This window comes from Eulemur rufifrons, chromosome 7, assembly GCF_041146395.1.
Source record: "Eulemur rufifrons isolate Redbay chromosome 7, OSU_ERuf_1, whole genome shotgun sequence".
Classification (NCBI taxonomy): domain Eukaryota; kingdom Metazoa; phylum Chordata; class Mammalia; order Primates; family Lemuridae; genus Eulemur; species Eulemur rufifrons.
Genome location: NC_090989.1, coordinates 135,971,125 through 135,991,821, shown reverse-complemented (window position 1 = coordinate 135,991,821; position 20,697 = coordinate 135,971,125). Strand labels below are relative to the sequence as shown.

Sequence of the window (20,697 nt, the reverse complement as noted above, 5' to 3'; positions counted from 1 at the left end):
TTCCTGCCACTCAACTGGAGAGCCATGGGGTGGGACCACTTTATTTCCCCCAGTGGGAGAGCTGACAGATCTGAACAGATCTGAATTCAAACAGATCTGAATTCTCAAAAGTCTACAAAGAAACATAAACCTTTTGTTTTAGTTCATTTGTGCTACTACAACAGAATACCACAGACTGGGTAAGAATAGAAATTTATTTATCACAGTTCTAAAGGCTGAGAAGTCCAAGATCAAAGCACCAGCATCTGGTGAGGGCCTCTTGCTGGATCCTCACATGGAGGAAGGTGGAAGGGCAAGGGGGGATGAATGCTGTGCCCTCACATAGCAGAAGAGAGTAAAGCTACTCCCACAAGCCTTTTTTATAGTGGCATTAATCCATTCATGAGGGTGGAGTCCTGATGACCCAAACACCTCCCAGAAGATCCCACCTCCAGACACTGTTGCACTGGGGGTAAAGTTTTCCCACATGAACTTTGGGGGACACAATCAGGTCATAGCACCTTCATTTTAAAAAGATGGAATTAGTAAGAAAATTTGGTAAGTTGGCTATATATGTGGTAAATATTTTAAATAATCTATAGCTCTCATAGATTCTAGCCTTCAGTACCTAAAAATGAGAGTGGAAAACGTCCCACTCACAGTGAAAAAAAAAGCATTTAAGCCTATATTTGTGTGATAAGCACAGTACCAAGATAATGAAAACAATCTTATTGATGGACATAACATGATATCTGAATGTATGGAAATCCATATATTCTTGAATTGGACAGCTTAAAATCACAAAAACATTTCTTACAAAACTATTGTTTAAATTTAAATTTCATGCAACTCTAATTAAAAACCAAATTTCCCCCTTATATTTAGATAAAATTATCTTAAAATGCTGTGAATGAATAAATCCTAGATAAGAATAATCAAGTTAATCATGCAAAGAGGATGTATTTGCCTCATCAGATGTCAATACTACTGTAGACTAGGGCTGGATAATATCTTACCATGCAGGCTCAGCACAATTCATTCAAACTTTCCCCACTAATGGCTTACTAAATTAATAAACAACCTTATGCATATGTCTGTATGAACTGGTGTGTATATTCTAGTGCACCTAGGATGAGAATGTGCTGAGTTGCCCATTCATCTATGAACTCAGCTGGGATAAGAAGTGGCTTTCTTGTTGCATTGTTGGCTGATGTAGAATCATTGTACATGTACATGTGCATCACTGTCCTCTTCAACACCTCTCAGTTTCTCCTTTTTTTTTTTTTTTTTGTAGAGGATAGTCAATGAATTTTCATTGGATGAATGTAAATATGAACCCTTTTTTAAGAGCCTCCTCCTTTAAAATTTAGAAAGAGCACAAATTCAGGAAAGTTTTAAGAATAAAAATATGTGCATGAATTGAAAATAGGCTCCTCCGGTTGTATTTGGGGACTTTTTGAAAAGCCTTCAAAACAGCAAAACTGTGAATAACTTTTAAGACATAGATTACTAACATATTTGTTTAGCCCACTCCCAAAGGCTTTTGTACTTTTGTACATAAATTTCTTTTAACATTCAGAAATACTCCAATCATACATAAAGCATAACCAAAATAACTATTACCTATGTACCAAATATTCAACCTTGTCCCTCAAACCTTAGCATTTTGCCATAGTTGCTTTAAAGTTTTAAACACAGTTGAAGCCTCTGTTTACTCCTTTCCAGTTTCATTCTCCTCCCTTCTTTCTTCTCTTCTCCAGAGGCAAATAACACTGAATTTGGAGTTTATAACTCACATGTAACTTTTATAGATGTACTATTTTTGTATTCAATAAATAACATTTAGAACATTTCTTCATGTTTTCTTACTCTATAAAAATAGCCTCATATTATATGTCATTGTTCTACTTGCTCATTTTAGATGATATTTTGTTTCTGAGATTTATCTATTTGATACATGTAACTGTCTATTTGAATTGTGAATACTAAATTTATTCATTCTCCTCTTAAATGCACATTTTTATTGTTTCCAACTTTTTCTTATTACAAGCTATAGTATAGTCGGAATTATTGTACATATTAAACATTCTTAAACACTTGTGTATGTGAGAAAGTTTTCTAGGGCAATGGTTTTCAAAGTGCAGTGGTAGAATGGCTAGAGGTTTCTGAGACCCCTTCAAGAGATCTGCAAGATTAAAACTACTCTGATAATAGTACTAAGGTATTATTTGACTTTTCATTCTCTCATAAGTGTACAGTGCAGTTTTCTAGAAGATACATGACATGTGATATCTCAATAGACTGAATATGGAAGCAGTTAAGAAAATCCAGCCATCTTCTATTAAACTATATGTTAAAGATATTTGCAAAAATGTAAAATGGTGCCACTTTTCATACTGATTTTTTTATTTGGGAAAATATAATTATTTTTTATAAAAATATATTATTAACATAATAACATTAATAACTAAAATTTGCTTTATTATCATTATTTTTAAAAATGAATAAATATATTTAAATCTCTCAGTTTTAATATCTAAGTTAGTAAATATTAATAGAAAAAAGTCACATAAACAATATTCTTTCTGGGTCCTCGGTGATTATTAAGAATGTAAAAGGGTCCTAAGACCAAAAAGTTTGGGAATCCTTGAATATTTTGTATAGATGTGTGTGAGTGTGCTTGTGTGTGTGTGTGAACATATTTTCATTTCTCTTAGGTAAATACCTACAAGTGGAATTTTTGTGTCAAGAATAGATGGATGGTAAGCTTTTTAAGAAACTGTTGCACAGTTTTCCAAAGTGGTTATAAGGTTTTATATTCCCTCCATCTATTTATTAGAGTTCCAGTTTTTCCACATTCTTGTCAAATTTGCTTTTTTTATTTATCTTTTTAGTCATACAGTGGCTATTAAAGGGTACCTCACTATGTTTTTAATTTGAGAATGTCATTTTAGAATTCCTTTCCTCTGGGTTAAACCCTGGAGTTTTTTTCTTTTTGTTGTTGTTTTTTAAATGCAGAAATCCCAGGAAAAGGGTTACAGAATCATCAACTCTGGTGTTTTTGCTCAGAATTATTTATCAGATTGTTATCCTAAATGACAAGTAATGAGGATAAAACCAATAAAGTAATTGCCAAGGTGTACAGTGTTACCATTGATGCAATATATATTAGAAAATATAGTGCCATTATAGCATATCACAGGTAGTATCATCTTGGCCAAAACTAAATTTTAATAAGTGCATCTTTTTAATAGTACTAGAAGCACGTTAGTATGGTAAATAGCATGAAGATAGTGCACAAAAGACTCAAGTTGGGAATAGTGGTGTACTGAAAAGTGTACTGGATCGGAGGTCCAGTGGACCTGAGACTGACTCCCAGTCACTGTAAAAGGATTTTAACCTCTCTGAATCTCAGTTTGTCACTGGTGATATGCTGATAATATAATTTACATTTCTGAGTTGTTGAGAGGATTAAGTAAGATTAAAATAATGTACTTATTAAAATGATAAGGTGCAGAGTGATTTCTCAAATAATCTCTTATTTCAATCAAGTTAAAATTTCCTACCCCTGCTGCCATTGATTCTGAAAGGTTAGAAGATTTCAGAGCATTGGGTGGCATAAGTGTGAAAGGAACGTCAATCCGTGCAGTATGACAGCAGTAAGTGATCCAGGGTGGGAATGTGGGAGGAAGTAAGTTTTCTGGCATGGCCAAAACTGGCTAACTTTTTCCCAAATCCACTTTCTTCTTCTCCAGGGAAGAATTAAACCACATTTGTCATTACAGTTATCTGTGGCCAAGTGACGGAGCTCTGACCAGTGGAATGGGAGCACAGGTGATATATGCCCCTTCCACGTCTGGTTCATGGAAAACCTCCCACATAATTTTCATCTCTATTTCACTTTATCTGATAGTCAGATGGAGAAAATACATTGCAGGACCTGAGGCCCTAAGATCTGACAGAACTGCAAGGTGGAAAGACCCTGGGACCCAATTAGACACTGAAAAGTTACATGAGCAGGAAGTGAACTTTTATTATGTTAATTCAAGGAAATATTGGCATTGTTTGTTACAGCAGTTCTCCTACCTGGGGCAATACAGCCAACATTACTTCTTGTAACTCTCTGTAGAACTGCCAGAAGTTTAACCTGGTTCCTCTCAGGTGTTAAGTAAATACTTGTTGAATTGAAGATGAGTGAATAAACAAATAATTAATTAGAAAGAAAAGGTATGAGCTGAACAGTGCAGGTGGGAAGAAAAAAATTTTGCTTTCTTTATAAGATTGCTTCTGTGCCAGAGGAAAAATTTTTAATTTCCTTTCCCACTGGGCCTTAAACCTGTCTACCCCTTCATGGGCCTATTAAGAGTTGGAAAAGCTAGGGAAGGCGATATCCAAAGGTTATTACTAGCAGTCTGTTATTTCTCCCCCTATCCCAATTCCTCTCCTTTAAAGATTTTATTGCTATAAACAGTGGCAACTAGTACAAAAAATCAAAACACAATAATAAATATATTTAAAAAGATATTTCCTAGACTTTAGTTGAATCTGAGAATAACTGTCTCTAGCAGTCTAAACATTAAAGACAGAATGAATTTTGAAAAGTGCTGTACAGCCTAACCCCACTTATTCACTGGTTCTCACCTCCTTAATAATCCACAAACTCAAGACTTCTCACAGAAAACCCAGCAGTCTCACCTCACTTCTCCACCACGATTTCATAGCCAAGAGCTGTAATGAGGTCTCCTGCAAGTGCAACTCCCATTATGTTTACCAAATATGTTATGGTATCTTTACTGAAAGATTCTCGTCAACAGTGTGTGTCTCTCTGGGCACAGTTTACAGGGTGATTCAGTAAACTTACACCATTTTTTTTTTTCAATTAATCCTCCTTCCCAAGAAATGTGCTAATCTGTACTGGGCCTCCTTGTCATTGGTGTGAATTATCTGATTTTTACTGTTTCCAAAAGTATTCTGCATATTCATAAAATATTATCATTCAAATGTACAATACTAACCTATGATGGAAGACGAAGAGATGGGTTTCAAGCCAAAAGTAATTAATTCTGTTTTAGATAAATCAATTAGAATTGGAAGACTGTATGCTGGTTTTGCCTTATTAATCTAATTTACTTCTATAGAAGCCTAAGCAATGAATAGTGGACTGATAATTATGTTAAATTCTTTACAAAGCCATACATTTCTGATTCACCTGAATAACAGTAAGTTAGTCATGGTACAAAAAGATAAAGGAGATCCGATGTTAAAAGTCAAATTTATGAAAGTGTTAAATTATGGGACAATTATTTATATTACAAATTAATTATTTGCTTCATAGGACCTTGGTAATTTATTAGTATTAATAATTTGACCAAAGAGGTGGAGAGGTTAATTTAAAGTGCAGATCACAAACATTTTCTGTTAAAAAAAATTGCAGTATTTTAGGCTGTGTGGGCCAGATGGTCTCTATCACAACTACTCAACTCTGCCTTGGTAGGGTATGTATAGAGCAAAATCAGCCATATATGAATGAGTATGGCTATGTGTTCCAATAACATTTCATTTGTGGACACTGAATTTGAGTTTCACATAATTTTATTGCATCATGAAATGTCTTGTTTTTTTTTTTTTTTCAATCATTAAAAATCTCAAGCCATTTTTTAGCTTTTGGGCCATGCAAAATCAGGGGACAGGCTGGATTTGGCCCTCAGATTATAATTTAAAGTATTATGAACTGGTCCTGATTTAAAGTATTATGAACACATCTCGATTAGTAATCAGAATAAAAGGAAGGTAAAATGCCTGACAACACACTGTGTAGGGAAAATAGGGATCAACATAGAGGCTTCAGTTTAGAACTTAGCATTAATTGCTAGCAGTATGGTAGAGACAAGAAAATAGGCAGACAGGCCCTGGGAAAAACCTCAGGGCACAGGAAGCTGTGTTGACCAGGCCTGTAAGAAGACTCATGTCTAATGCTCTTTCACTGTATCTATGTCTTCTCTTCCTATTTGTTCAGAGCTCATGCTGAAGAGTTCATGGGATTTTGAATAGTTTCAACTTCATCATTTTCCAACTTACCTGTCTGCCTTAGACAGTATAATTTTTAGTCATGGGTAACTGAGCACACCAAGACAGATTCCCAGTTCTCACCTCCTGGAGATTCTGACTTAGAAGTTGTGGTACAGGGCTCTGGAACATACATGTTTGACAAACCACCCAGAATATTTTGATGGGGGTCCTACAGCTGGTGGGCAAAGTACTGATTACTCTGTTTTCTGGACCAACTCTAGCTTTTGTCTTCTCTTGGACCACTTCCACCTGCTGTTCCTTCTCATTCCTTGGTCTAAAGACTCAGCTGTGGCATGGATTTGGCTTCTTTTAGGGAACTTCTTATGGAACAGATGCCCAGTGTGTCCTTACTCCCCACTGCAGCAAAAATAATCTTTTCAAAAAGCCACTCTGCCCATGTTGATACTCTGCTAGACCCGTCATGGGTTTTCTCTGAATTTGGCCACCTCCCCATTACCCCTGCCAGGCCAGGGAGGGAGTGGGGAGGACGGGTGATCTCATGTGCACTGTGACTGGGTGATGTACCCTCCTAAGTCCCTGCACTGGCTACCTCCCAGGGATCTGAGCAAAGTAGATGTCCACTGGCCCCCAGCATCTGCCACCACCATCTTGCCATCTCCATAGCACTGCTGCTGCCACCTGAGTAGCCCTGTAGCACCTGCCACAGTCAGACCTGGGCAGAGGGAGAGCTCTAGTCACCACAACTCCCTGGAGGGGAACTGCACGTCTCTCTGACCCCATCAGCTGCAGGTGGTCCAGCTGCTGTGGCCTGAGGGGACACTCTGCTGCTGGCTGCGGTCCTGCAACCCACCCAGGCACCAGCCAAGACCCTCGATCTTTCCAGGGGCCCACCAAGATCCCGCACCCCTCACAGGCACTCCCCAAGGTCCTGCAACCCACACAGGCACTGGTCAAGATCCTGCAACATGCCCAGCCACCTGCCAAAGTCCTGTGACATGTCTCACCACCAGCTGCAGTTCTGTGAATCATGCAGGTACCCCCAAGTTCCCACTACCTACTCAGGCATCAGCCAAGGTCATGCCACCTGCTTCCATGGAGAGAGATTTGCCCAGCTCCATGTCAAAGCTTTCAACAGTGGCCTGGGTACCAAACCACAAATCCCAGTGAATATCCCCCAGCATTGGTGAGGACTGTGACAACCACAGAGGAACAGGGTGATGCAGGACAATGACTGTGTTACATCTGTCTGTGCATCTGCCCCTCTTCTGCTGGGTCAATCCTCTGGAGCAGGACATAAAAGTGCTATACAGAAATTTCTCCTTCTCATTAAGTAAGAAAGTTCCCAGCAAAGGAGAATAGGTGTGCTGCAAACCTATCAGCCCTGAGGTAAGAGAATAGGTTTCAGATGAGAAGAAACCAGCAAAAGAATTCTGGAAATGTGAAAAAACAAGATGGTTTGATACTCCCAAAGGATCACAATAGATCCACAGCAATGAATCCCAACCTAAAGGAAATTGTTAAAATGTCAGGAATGGAATTCAGAATATGGACAGAAAACAAGATGAATAGAATTGAAGAGAAAGTTGAAAACCAAAACAAAGAAACAAACAAACAAACAAATATTTCAGGACCTGAATGAAAAATATGGAAAACTCACTAAAGAGATAGATAGACAACATAGAAAGGATATAGCAGAACTTAAAGAAATGGAAGAGTCATTTAGGGAATTATAAAATACAGAAGAAATCATCAATGATGACTAGACCAAGAGGAAGAAAGAATCTCAGAGCTTGAAAACAAGGCTTTCAAACTAACCCAGTTAGTCAAAGATGCAGGAAAAATAAAAAAGAATGAACAATTACCCAGAGAAATATGGGACTATGTGAAATGAACCAATATATGAATTATAGGTACCCAGAAGGAGTAGAAGGAAAAGCAAAAAGCATGGAAAACCTATCCAAGGGAATTATTAAGGAGAACTTCCCTGGTATCACCAGGGATTCAGATGTCCAGATACAAGATGGTCATTGAATTCTAAGAAGACACATAGCAAATAAGAAATATCCAAGACACATAATCATCACCTTGGCCAAAATCAAAATGAAAGAGAACATTCTATAAGCTGCAAGATGAAAGCAGCAGCTAACCTATAAATGAAAATGCATCAGACTACCAGCAGACTTCTCAGTTGAGACCTTATAAGCCAGAAGGGATTGATGCTCCTTTTCAGTCTTCTTAAACAGAACAACTGCCAGCCAAGAATTTTGTATCCTATAAAATGACATTTCATAAATGATGGAGAAATAAAGACTTTTCCAGGCAAGCAAACACTAAGGGAATTTGTCACTATTGGACTTGCCCCCCCCCAAAATGCTCAAAAGTGCATTATACATGGAACAGCACTATAGATACCAACCAGTGTAAAAATACCTAAAAATTAAAGCTCATAGTTCTTATAAAACAATAGCACAAGAGAGAAAACAAAACAATAAGGTATCATCCAACATGATGAGCAGAAGAGCATCCCACATGTCAATACTGACATTCAATGTGAATGATCTGAATTCCCCACTTAAAAGAGATAGGCCGGCTAAATGGATTAAAAAAAACACAAGCCAAGTATCTGCTGTCTCCAGGAAACACATCTAACCCACGAGGACACACAAAGACTCAAGGTGAAGGTATGGAAAAAAATATTCCATGGAAATGGAAACAAAAGAGCAAATGTAGCCATTCTCATAGAGATAAAATAGACTTTAAATCAACAATGGTTTAAAAAAAGACAAAGATGTTCATTACATAATGGTAAAGGGAGCAATTCAACAAGAAGACCTAATAATCCTAAATATATATGCACCTTACACAGGAGCTATGAGATTCATAAAGCAAATATTACAAGATCTAAGCAAAGAAATAAACAGTGGCATCTTAATTGTTGGGGTCTTCAACACCACACTGATAGAACTGGACAGATCATCAAAACAGAAACGAATAAAGAAACATGGATTTAAAAGAGAATCTAGAACAAATGGATCAAACAGACATTTGCAGAATATTCTACCTCAAAACTACTGAATATAATTCTTCTCATCAGCACATGAAACATTGTCCAAGACTATACTACATTGTCCAAAACACCACTTGTTTTAGTCTCAGCAAATTAAAAAAAATTGACATAATAGCATGTATTTTCTTAGACCACAGTGGAATAAACAAAAATCAATTCCAAGAGCAACACTCAATTCTACACAAAGTCATGGAAATTAAACAACCTGCTGCTGAATGATCCTTGGATCAATGATGAAATTGAGATGGAAATCAAAAGATTCCTTGAACTCAATGACAAAGGGGCCACAAGCTTTCAAAATCTATGGAATACAGCAAAAGCAGTCCTAAGGGGAAAATTCATAGCCTTAAATGCCGTTATGAAAAAGACAGAAAGATCACAAATTAACAACTAATATCACATAGCAAGGAACTAGAAAAAGAAGAACAAACCAAACTCAAAGCCAGTAGAAGAAAAGAAATACCAAATCTCAGAGCAGAACCAAATAAAATGGAATCCATAAAAACAATACAGAGATCGATGAAACAAAAAATTTGTTCTTTGAAAAGATAAGCAAAATTGATAGATCACTAGCCAGATTAACCAGAAATAGAAAAGAAAGGATGCAAATAAGCTCAATCAGAAATGAAAAAGGAGACATTACAACTGATACTATAGAAATAGAAAATAGAATACCACAAAAACCTCTATACAAACAAACTAGAAAGCCTAGAGGAAATGGACAAATTCCTGGAGACACACAACCTCCCAAGCTTGAATTGGGAAGAAATAGAAATCCTGAACTGACCAATAATGAGCAGTGAGATTGAAGCAGTAATAAAAAAAATCTCCCTACAACGAAAAAGCTCTGGATTGGACAGATTCACAGCCAAATTCTACCAGACCTATAAGGAAGAACTATTCTACAGAAATTATCCCATAACATTGAGAAGGAGGGCATCCTTTCTAACTCATTCCACAAAGCCAGTATTGCATTGATAGAAAAGCCAGGAAAGGACACAACAAAAAAAGCAAACTACAGACCAATATCACTTATGAACATAGATCCAAAAATCCCGAATAAAATACTAGCAAACTAAATTCAACAACACATCAAAAAGATAATTCACCATGATCAAGTGGGTTCAGTCTCAAGGATGCAAGGATGGTTGAACATCCACACATCAATAAATATGATTCATCACATAAACATAAGCAAAAGCAAAGACCATAGGATCATCTCAATAGATGCAGAAAAAGCATTCAATGTAATCCAGAAACTTTATGTGATAAAAACCCTCAACAAACTAGACATAGAAGGAATATACCTTAAAATTATAAAATCCATACATGACAAACCCACAGCCAACATCATACTGAATGGGGAAAAATTGAAAGCATTTCCCCTAAGAACTGGAACAAGACAACTGTGCCCACTGTCACCACTTCTATTCAACACAGTATTGGAAGTCCTAGCCAGTGCAACCAGGCAAGAAAAAGAAATAAAGGACATCCAAATTGGGAAAGAGGATGTCAAACTATCCCTGTTTGCTGACGATATGGTCTTATACCTAGGAAACCCTAAAAATTCTTCCAAAAGAATCCTAGTAAATTCAGTAAAGTCTCAGGCTACAAAATCAATGAGCAAAAATCAGTAGCATTTCCATATGCTAATAGCAGTCAAGCTGAGCGTCAAATAAAGGATTTGATACTATTCACAACAGTTACAAAAAAATAAAATAAAATACCTAGGAATGTACTTAACCAAGGAGGCAAAAGATTTCTACAAGGAGGACTATGAAATGCTGATGAAAGAAATCGCAGATGACACAAATGGAAAATCATCCCATGCTCATGGATTGGTAGAATCAGCATCGTTAAAGTGTTCTTACTGCCCAAGGTGATTTTTAGGTTCAATGCAATCTCCATAAAAATACCAACATCTTATTTCACAGACCTAGAAAAAAAGACCCTAAACTTCATTTGGAACCAAAAAGGACCCTGAATAGTCAAAGCAATCCTAAGCAGAAAGAACAAATTTGGATGCAGCACATTATCTGACTTTAAATTATACTACAAAGGTATAGGAACCCAAAGAGCATGGTACTGTTATAAAAGTAGAAACACAGACCAATGGAACAGAATAGAAAACCCAGAAATAAAACCATCTAACTATTAATACAACCAAATGATCTTTGATAAAGCAGACAACAAGATACACTAGGGAAAGAATGCCCTATTCAATAAATGGTGCTGGGAAAATTGGATAGCCACATGCAGAAGAATAAAACAGGACTCCTATTTGTCACCACTCACAAAAATTAATTCAAGACGGATTGACTTAAATGTAAGGCATGAAATTATAAAAATTCTAGAAGAAAATGTAGGAAAAACTCTTGCAGACATTGATTTAGGCAAAGAATTTCTGACCGACACCCCAAAGGCAAATATATGAACAACAAAAATAAATAAATGGGGCTTGATTCAATTAAAAGCTTCTGCACAGCAAAGGAAATAATTGGCAGAGTGAAAAGACAACCTATAGAATGGGAGACAATATTCACAAACTATACATCCAACAAAGGGCTAATATCCAAAATCTACAACAAGCTCAAACCAAATCAGCAAGAAAGTAAACAAACAACCCCATCAAAAGGTGGGAAAAGATATGAACAGAAGTTTTTCAAAAGAAGGTAGACAGATGGCCTATAAACATGAAAAAATGCTCAATGTCACTAACCACAAGGAAAATGCAAATTAAAACCAGTATGAGATACCACCTTACCTTTATCACAATGGCCATTACTACAAAGTCAAAAACAACAGATACTGGCATGGATGCAGACAGAAAGGAATGCTTATACACTGTTAGTGGGACTGCAAATTAGTACAACTGCAATGGAAAACAATATGGAGATTCCTCAAAGAAATAAATGAAGACCTACCATTGGATCCAGCAATCCCACTACTGAGAATGCACCCAAAGGAAAAGAAGTCATTTTATAAAAAAGATACCTGTACTATATGCTAAGTAATCATATTAATAACAACAAATGCTTATATTGCACATATTTGTATCTGGCACCATTCTAAGTGCTTGACATGTAATCCTCACAATAACCCCTTGAAGCAGGCACTATAGCCAGTCCTTAAATAATGTGGTTTCATTCAACTTGATGTCATTACAATGTTGAAAAAAAAAAATCGATTCCCAGCTGGGTCCACTGTCTGTGTGGAGTTTGCGTGTTCTCCCCATGTCTGCGTGAGTTTTCTTCAGGTACTCTGGTTTCCTCCCACATCCCAAAGATATGCCTGTTAGTTTAATTGGTGTGTCTAAATTATCCCAGTCTGAGTGAGGGTGGGCATGTGTGAATATGCTGTATGATGGGATGGCCTCCTGCCTGGGCCTAGTTCCCACCTGGTGCCCTGAGGTGTCAGGATAGGCACTAGCCACTGGTGACCCTAACCTGGAATAATTAAATAAATAATTATATTATTTGTTTTTATTAATTTTTCTTAAATGTATGTATAGCTCACATTTATTTCAGTGTTTATATTAGAAGTGTCTTGATTTTTATTTAGAAGTTCAGTAATGTTTTTGTGTCCAGAAACATGCCGTAGGAACTTAGCTCTTGTTTATATCAAGTAGCTTATGATAAAATTGGTTTCATTACGCATGGTTTCACTTGAAGTGGCAGTTTCCAAGAACCTATTGATGACCTTAAGGGAGGATTTATAGCATAATTATCATTTCCATTTTACAGATGAGAAAACTGGTGTGCAGAAGAATGAAACCAAGGTTACGGGGCTAGAGAGAAGCAGAGTGGAAATTTGCCTTCAGGCAGCCTGGCCTCAAAGCCCATAATTTTAACCACTATATAATACCATCTCCTGGGTGATTTCGTACAAGTCACTCAACCTCTCTGAACCTACATTTCCACTTCAGCAAAATGGTAATGGTAATGCCTACCCACAGATGTGTGGTGAGACTCAAATGAGTAGGTGTACCTAAAATACCTTGGGGAACTGAGAATCACTCTAAAAATGTAAGACATTATTGTTGTTTTTATTATTTACCTGACATAGTCTTTTGCTTTACTAAGAACTTGAGAAGTCCAAAGAATGCACAACTTCTTATATGGTTTCTATGTGCCATTTAAATACATGAACGGATGGCATCTGTTTAAATGCAAATCAGTCCTGCTGTGTTAACGAAGTCGACATCCGTGTGATTCTGGATTTAACAATTCTGGTTTGAGATCTCGTGTTCCCACCAAATGCTGGCCCCATATTCTTTCTCGGAAGATGAACACAACTCTGAAATTTAAGGGAGGAATACAGAACTATAGCGCCTTTTGAAGGCAGTACACCAACTTCCCTGTTTTGCTGAAAATTGTAGGGCCAAACTCATGTGCATTTTCCCCCAACAAATATTTTCTAATTGATATGTCTTCATTATCATGAACCCAAATTATAGCATCAGGCAGGCAACATGTTATTTTTGGAGTACTGCTGTATACCCTGGAAAAAATTTGCACATGAGGGCAAAATGGAACAGACAATTGCTTTTGGGGACTGCACAGATTAGTACATCATTGCATACTAACAAAGTGCTAATTGCTCCTTTTGACCACAGGCCCAGTTTACAAAGCTTTTGCACAAATGTGCTCTCTGCACTAAATTACAAAACTAACACTGCATTATTTCTCAGTACAGCTTGCAAATTCTTGTAGGGCAGTATGCATTAGCATTAATTAAACCAGAGAGAGGGAAAGAGTGCACTAGCAAGAGAGGGAGATGCTCACAGTTTTAAAAGAACAGACCGGATGCTAATTACTCAAGTTACAAATGTTGCACTTGTTCTGGGATGATACTAGTGAAAGCAAACAGCATCTATTCTCAAGACTTGTATTTGGGAAACACAGTTTCAAGTCTGCAACAGATATGAAAGTTGGCTTTTAATAGCTAAAATAATAAACAGTGATTGGCCATAGCTGTTACATGCTTTATCAAATGTATGTGACCAATTCTTGAGGGAATTGTTTGCATTAAAGATTTCAAGTAAATTGTCACAGAGCAGCTGGAAGAAGCTACTAAGTGTAGAATGAGTGAGATTTCATCTATGGAAAGCATGAAAGCTTATGAATAATATCTCTCATTCTTCTACCCATTTCATGTAGTATTTGCATCCCTGAGAAGTTTATTAAATTTAAGCATAGTTTCATAGCACCTGTCCATAAACTGCAGCACTTGAAAAGTATCTTTGATTTAATAATTTTTATTATTAAATAAGCATTTGTCGAGCATCTCTAATGTGTTAAACATAGTAAATGCCATCACATTCTTTACCTTAAAGCAGCTCAGAATCTATCTGAATAGATGGAGCCTTTAAATAACTAACAATAGCACAATAAGACAAATGCTTAGCTGGAAAAATATACCAAAAATGCTGCTATGGGAAAAGAAGACAGAATGGCATTTCTGCCTGGAAAGATTAGGAAAGGCATGGAAGAGCAGGGAACTTTCAACTTAAAAGATGTGTACAGGTGGCAGGGAGGACATGAGTTGAGAGCAGGGAATATGGTAGTTTGCGATAGCAGAGCTTGGAACTTGGGCAGTGGTAAAATGATGGGGAATGGAGTACAGATTTGAGAACCCTTGCAGAGGTAGACCTGAGAGGACTGGTTTCCTAGTGGTCTTGGCAAGTGAGGGAGAGTGATGTCAGAGTTTTGTGGATGGTGAAGAATGTATGCGCTAGGGAAGACAAGGAAAAGAGTAGAATGAGAAGAAGGTAAATGGAGACTAGTAGGCTTTGTCAGTTCTCTGCCTGTAATCTTCTGGGACTTCTGTATCAGTTCCATGCATACCAGTCCCTGGTGTATTTTCACTCTTACAACACTTGGGAGCAGACAGAACCTGGGTCTCTATGTTGGGGGCTGACCTCAGGCTGCTGAAACTCCTTTGCTTGAATGCACAGAGAGCAGAAAGTGGCTAGGAATTTATTAAGGAAATTAAGGACCCTAGGACCAGCCCTTAATCAAAGACCGATATAGCAGTGGGACATAAGTACTTCAACTTCCTTGACCCTTGTTGAAATAACTTTTATTTATGACTTAAACCAGTGTTTCTCAAATTTTAACATGCCTATGAATTACTTGGAAAATCATGTTAAAATACAGATTCCAATTTGGTAGGACTAGTAAGGGGTCTGAGATTCTGCACTTCTGGCAAGCTTCCTAGTGATGTTGATCTGCGGGTACATGGACCACACTCTGAGTTGCAAGGACTTACCACTGTCTTCAGAGTCCCCTGAGGGACTGAACCAAAATTACTCCTCCTTCCCCATGCACCTCTGATGGACATTTCTTTCTTGCTTAACTTCCTTCTCTTCTTAGTTCCAGTTCTCTGCTTCCCCACTAAGTTTTTCTGAGAATACTTCCTAATAAATCACTTTCACAGGAATCTTCATCTCAACATCTGCATCTGGAAAATCTGACCTAAGAGAGTCCGTGAATTTGGTTTGGGCATGTTATATGTGAGGTGCCAAAGGAATACACAGGATGAAATGTCCAATAGTTAGTAAGCACTAGTGATAATCACGCCTTCCTTCTTTCAGTCCTCCCTTCTCAGTGAGGACAGTGTCCTGAGAATACAGAACATTAAGCAGACCTCTGGTGTATCAGGTTTGCCCCTCACAATTTAAAAAAGCATGTTTCTTTTGTTATATTTTAGTTTAAAATCTTTGAAAATTGATCATCGGTGTGTGGTGCACGAGGCCAGTCTCATTAACCAGAATATTCGGCTGCCTGAATGCGTTTCAAACATTGATGTGCATATGAACCACCTATGGATCCTGTTAAAAGACAGTTTTGATTCTGTTGATCTGGGACAGAACCCAAAATTCTACATTTCTGAAAAGCTACTTGGTAATACCATACCACATGGACCACACTTTGAAAAGTAGGGATCTAAAACAGTTCGCTAGTGTTACAGCTCTTTTAGAATTTGTCTAGCAGGTTTTCCGGTCTTTACCGGAAAACACACACACAAAAAATAAATAAAATAAAATAAAACAGTTCACTTATTCTGAAGTTTAATTTTCAAGGATGTACTCTAAGACTGAATGAGGCACTGGTAGCAGCAGCAGTAATAGTATTAGTAGTGGTAGCTGACATTTATTATTTACATTTAGTAAGTGTACACACTCACTGTGTGCTAAGCCATATTCAAATTTTCTTACAAATACCAACTTGTTTTTTCCTCACAATGGCTCTAGGAGATGTAAGAATAAAGAATTGCTGATCTTTATTCCAAGGGTTTTAATAAGCTAACTTCTGTGCTTGGGATATATTGGTGTTAAATTAAGAAGTTCAAATATTTGAAGTTCTTTTGCTAACAACCACATCGTCTCCAAGAGGAGAGGGTATTTTTGGGAAAAGAACAGAGCCTACCACATTCTTTTCTGGGGAATGATGGACAGGAACCAGAAAAGGTATATGAGGTAGCAATGCATGAGGTAGCCTCCTTGGTTGACCATCCCAGCTGAATACCTATTGAAGTTGTTGGATTTATTTTAAAACTCAGTTTAACCCCCACTTCACCCCACCCCTGTGACTCAATTTTGGGCAGTTGAGTCTGAAAATGACAAGGATGACTCAAGCATTAAAATCTCTGTGAAAACAAGAGATACCCCTTCTCACTCTCAGTGATCTTTGTTTTCTTCCAAATGCTAAGAACCCACACTTACACACACACACACACACACACACACACGCATCACAAAATATGTACAGTATCTTTTGACCTAATCAAAATAAATATTTCTCCAAAGCTAATTCATTCTTACTTTTAAAGAAAACTGAAATAGTGTTCAATTAGCAATTGAAAGAAGAGTATATCACTGTCTTTTCTTATTTTCAGAAATCAAAAGTTAGGATACTATCAGGCAGAGTTATAGCTGTGAAAGGAACTTGTTTTTCTTTTAAAGGAGGTCTTATTTAATGAACAAGAAGACTGGCTATGGCTTGAAATAAAAGTACAGTCATATCTATTTCTATCTTATTAAATATACAAGATCTCTCACGATGTGTTATGGCTACCCTCTGAGACACATATTTAAAGACTATAGCTTGTTAAGATGGAGCAGAAGGAAGCAGGTTGACTAGTGGGGAGATAACATTATATGCCCCTGGGCTACGAATTAACTTGGGGTGATGTGAGATCATATTCTTTTTGGTGCTACCATATGTGTGAGGTAATCATAAAGTATAACCATAATAAATCCAATTTTGAAATTCTACTCTTTTTTAAAAAATACATCTCTGTTACCTAGAGAGATGAGAGGAGGGTAAACTCAGGCAGGAAGGAGTGGATTCAGGCTGTGTCAATTATGCCTGTTCAGCAGATGAGCCAGGAGCTGGTGGTGGGATTCTAACCACAGATGAAATATAGTATTGGTTTTTAGAACTGGAGGTAGCCTCTCCTGTCATTGGGAAGGGCAATTATGAGGTTGACAGAAATCTGTGTTATGTGGAACAATAGGTATTATGGGTGACAGAATTAAAAGGGCTCCTTTGTCAAATAAGTTCGGGAAACCATGTATGCTGTATGTTTGTGAAGACTCATAAGGCACACAAACATACAAAATGTTCTGAGGAGCTCTGCTTCTTGTTTAAGTTAATTTAGAACAGATTCTCACAAGCAAATTTACTCATCTTATCCCCCAAAACTTTTTTTTTTTTATTTCATCTTGTTATCATCCCCCAAAACTTAAAAAAAAAAAACACACACACACAAATTGACATCCTATGGAAATAGTATTCTGTGGAATTCAGTTCAGGAGAAAATATTTGGAAAAGCTACTTGATTGCAGGGAGGGGTGTCATCGTATGACCAATAGGTCAAGCTGTCCACTCAAAAGAAGCAAAGAAGCCATGCCTCATTAAAATACTTGGCCAGGTAATATAATTCAGGCAAACTGAAGGAGACATGGTTGAGTTGAAAAACTGCGAGAGGGTTAAGAGTTTTCTGCCCAGGAATTATGCCAATCATTGATTGACTTGAGTTACGTCAGAAATTGGTAATCTGTGCTCAATAATCATTTGTTTCTATGCCTTTGGAAGTGGGTGTGTGGTGGGTGGGAGTAGGGTGGTGGTGAAGGATATATCTTTATCCCCAGTTTCCTTGTAAATAAAAGTTCATTCTTATTTTGATGAAATTCTAAAAAAATCTATTTTACCCAGATCTTGGAGATAAAAGGATTATTATAATTTTTGAATGGAAAATGATATAATCTGAAATCAGAAAGGCCCAGCCTGGATTCTTGAACAGTGTAGCAAAGAAAACTAAGATACCCTGGAGTTTAGGCATGGTTATACCATACACAGAGCCACAGTCAGAAGTCAGAGAGAAACTGGCTAAAATTTGTAGGAAGAAGTAAAAGTATGAATAGGAGAACATGAAGGTACAATTGTCTTCTTCCTACCCGGGCTTCCCCCTCACTGTCTCTTTTTGCTTGAATTGTTGATGACCTTATTGACATTTTGGAAATTCGTAGCTGCCAGGGAGGGGAATGGGGGATTTCTGCCTCACCACTCTCCCTTTTTCCTAGTCTTTGTTCAGTTTGTGGCCCTAGTGCCACACTGATGCTGAACTGTCACTTCAAGCTTGTTAGTCAAATTATGGTGATTAATGCAAACAGCCAACATGAACTTTGGGCTGCTCAGATGTTAGATAACCCACGTGCTGGCAGGGAGCCATCTTTCTACATATCCTAAGTGACTCAGACATCTTTCAACACCAAAGAAGCTCTTCCTCAAGCACAGAACCCTGTGATTCTTAAGTGACTCAGACACCTTTCAAAACCAAAAGACAGCCTCTGGTATTTGATATAAATTTGATGGCCAAGTTCTTTTCAGAAGATAAAATTAATGAGGCTGTTCAAAAACAAATGACTTTAGGTGAAAAGGGTTGGTTGTTTTCTATTGACCCCTCTCGTGTACAAGAGGCTGATCTTTACTAGAGGTTTTGCAACAGAATCAAGTCTCCATTGTCCTTTCTCCTAAATATGATCATTTTCCTTAACTGAGTTTTAGAAACAATTAAGAACACACTCCCATCCCTGGTTTAGCTTTTGTATGTGACAAATGGCCACATGTCAATTGTTTTCTTAATTTGAAGCAGATGTTTTGGAGACTAATAAGAAAAATAAATAGAAGATGTTCAGAACTTTGAAAGAAAGCCTCTATAGAAACCAAGGGGCTATTGTTTATTACATAATAAGGGAGCCCCAATTCTGAAATTCTCCGGAGAATGTGTCACCAAACAGTCTGACCTAATATGATCTTAGAACTCTTGCCAAAAGGGATTTCCTGTCTAGATTGGTGTAAGGAAGCCAACTCTGACAAAAATGTTCCATCAACAGAAATTGAAGCTTTATTGCTGGGGAATACCCTGTGAAATCAGCCATTTCCCTTAATGCATTATTGTATGTCTCTTTAAAGTATGTTCAAAAGGACCAATACAAAGAAAATTTTGATGCAGTTGGTTTTGTCCAACTGTTTCTTTCCCACGGAGCCCATCATCCAAGACCAGATTTCAAGATCTAGCATCTTATCCTATCCCCACTCCTAACAGCTTGTTGATACTATATTGCTTATTCTATCAAGAGCAGTGGTCTGTCTACTACTCCATCATGGGGAAGTGAGATAATTAAATTTGTTGTTGTCTTGGGCCAATTTAGATATCCAACCTATTGGTTAACGTAGAAGTATGGGGTTCAAACTGAAGATTAACTGTGTGAAAATGGTGGACTGACCTAACATAGTTATCTCACTATGATTTGTTTTTAAAGTCAGGTTTATCGAGGTATTATTTATTTACAGTATATTTCACCCTTTTAAATGTACATTTCTATCAGTTTTGATAAACAGTCCTATAACCACAATCACTATCAATATATAGAATATGTCATCACTCCAGAAATTTCCTTCATGTCACATGTCATCAATCACTTACCACAGTCCCAGCCCCCTAGCAACCACTGATTTATTTTCTGTCTCTCTGTAGCTTTGCTCTTTCAAGGACATCACATAAATGGAATCAGGCAGAATGTAGTTTTTCAAGTCTTGCTTCTTTTACTTAGCATAATGCCTCTGAGATTTATCCATATTATTGCGTGTGTCATTAGTTCATTACTTTTTATTGCTGGGTATCATTCATTATATAGATAAACCATACTTTGTTTATTCATCCACTGGTTGAAGGACATTTGGTTTGTTTTCAGTTTTTTGTCAACAATGAATAAATATCCTATAAACATTCATGTACAGGTTTGTGTGTGTGTATGTAATTACTAATAATATGTTATAAAGCAAACATATTTAATTTTGTAAGAAAGTGCCATACTCTTTTTCTAACGTCAGCAATTTAAGATAATTCCATTGCCAAATTTTTAAAATACATTTTAGCCATTCTAATAGGTTTATAGTGGTATCTCATTATGATAGTAATTTTCATTTCCCTAATAAATAATTATGTTAAGCATCTGTTCATATGCTTAATTACCATCCATATATATTTTTTTGGTAAAGTAGCTGTTCAAATATTTTGCTCATTTTTACTGGTTTCTTTTCTTTTTGTTT

At 37.1% G+C, this 20,697-nt stretch overlaps 1 non-coding gene across 1 annotated transcript; it reads left to right on the top strand.

Moving 5' to 3' along the window:
- Nucleotides 1–16,037: 16,037 nt before the first annotated feature.
- Nucleotides 16,038–16,099, top strand: LOC138388919 (U7 small nuclear RNA). Its single transcript, XR_011234374.1, has one exon. It is a non-coding gene; the product is annotated as a U7 small nuclear RNA (small nuclear RNA).
- The last annotated feature ends 4,598 nt before the right edge of the window (nt 16,100–20,697 follow it).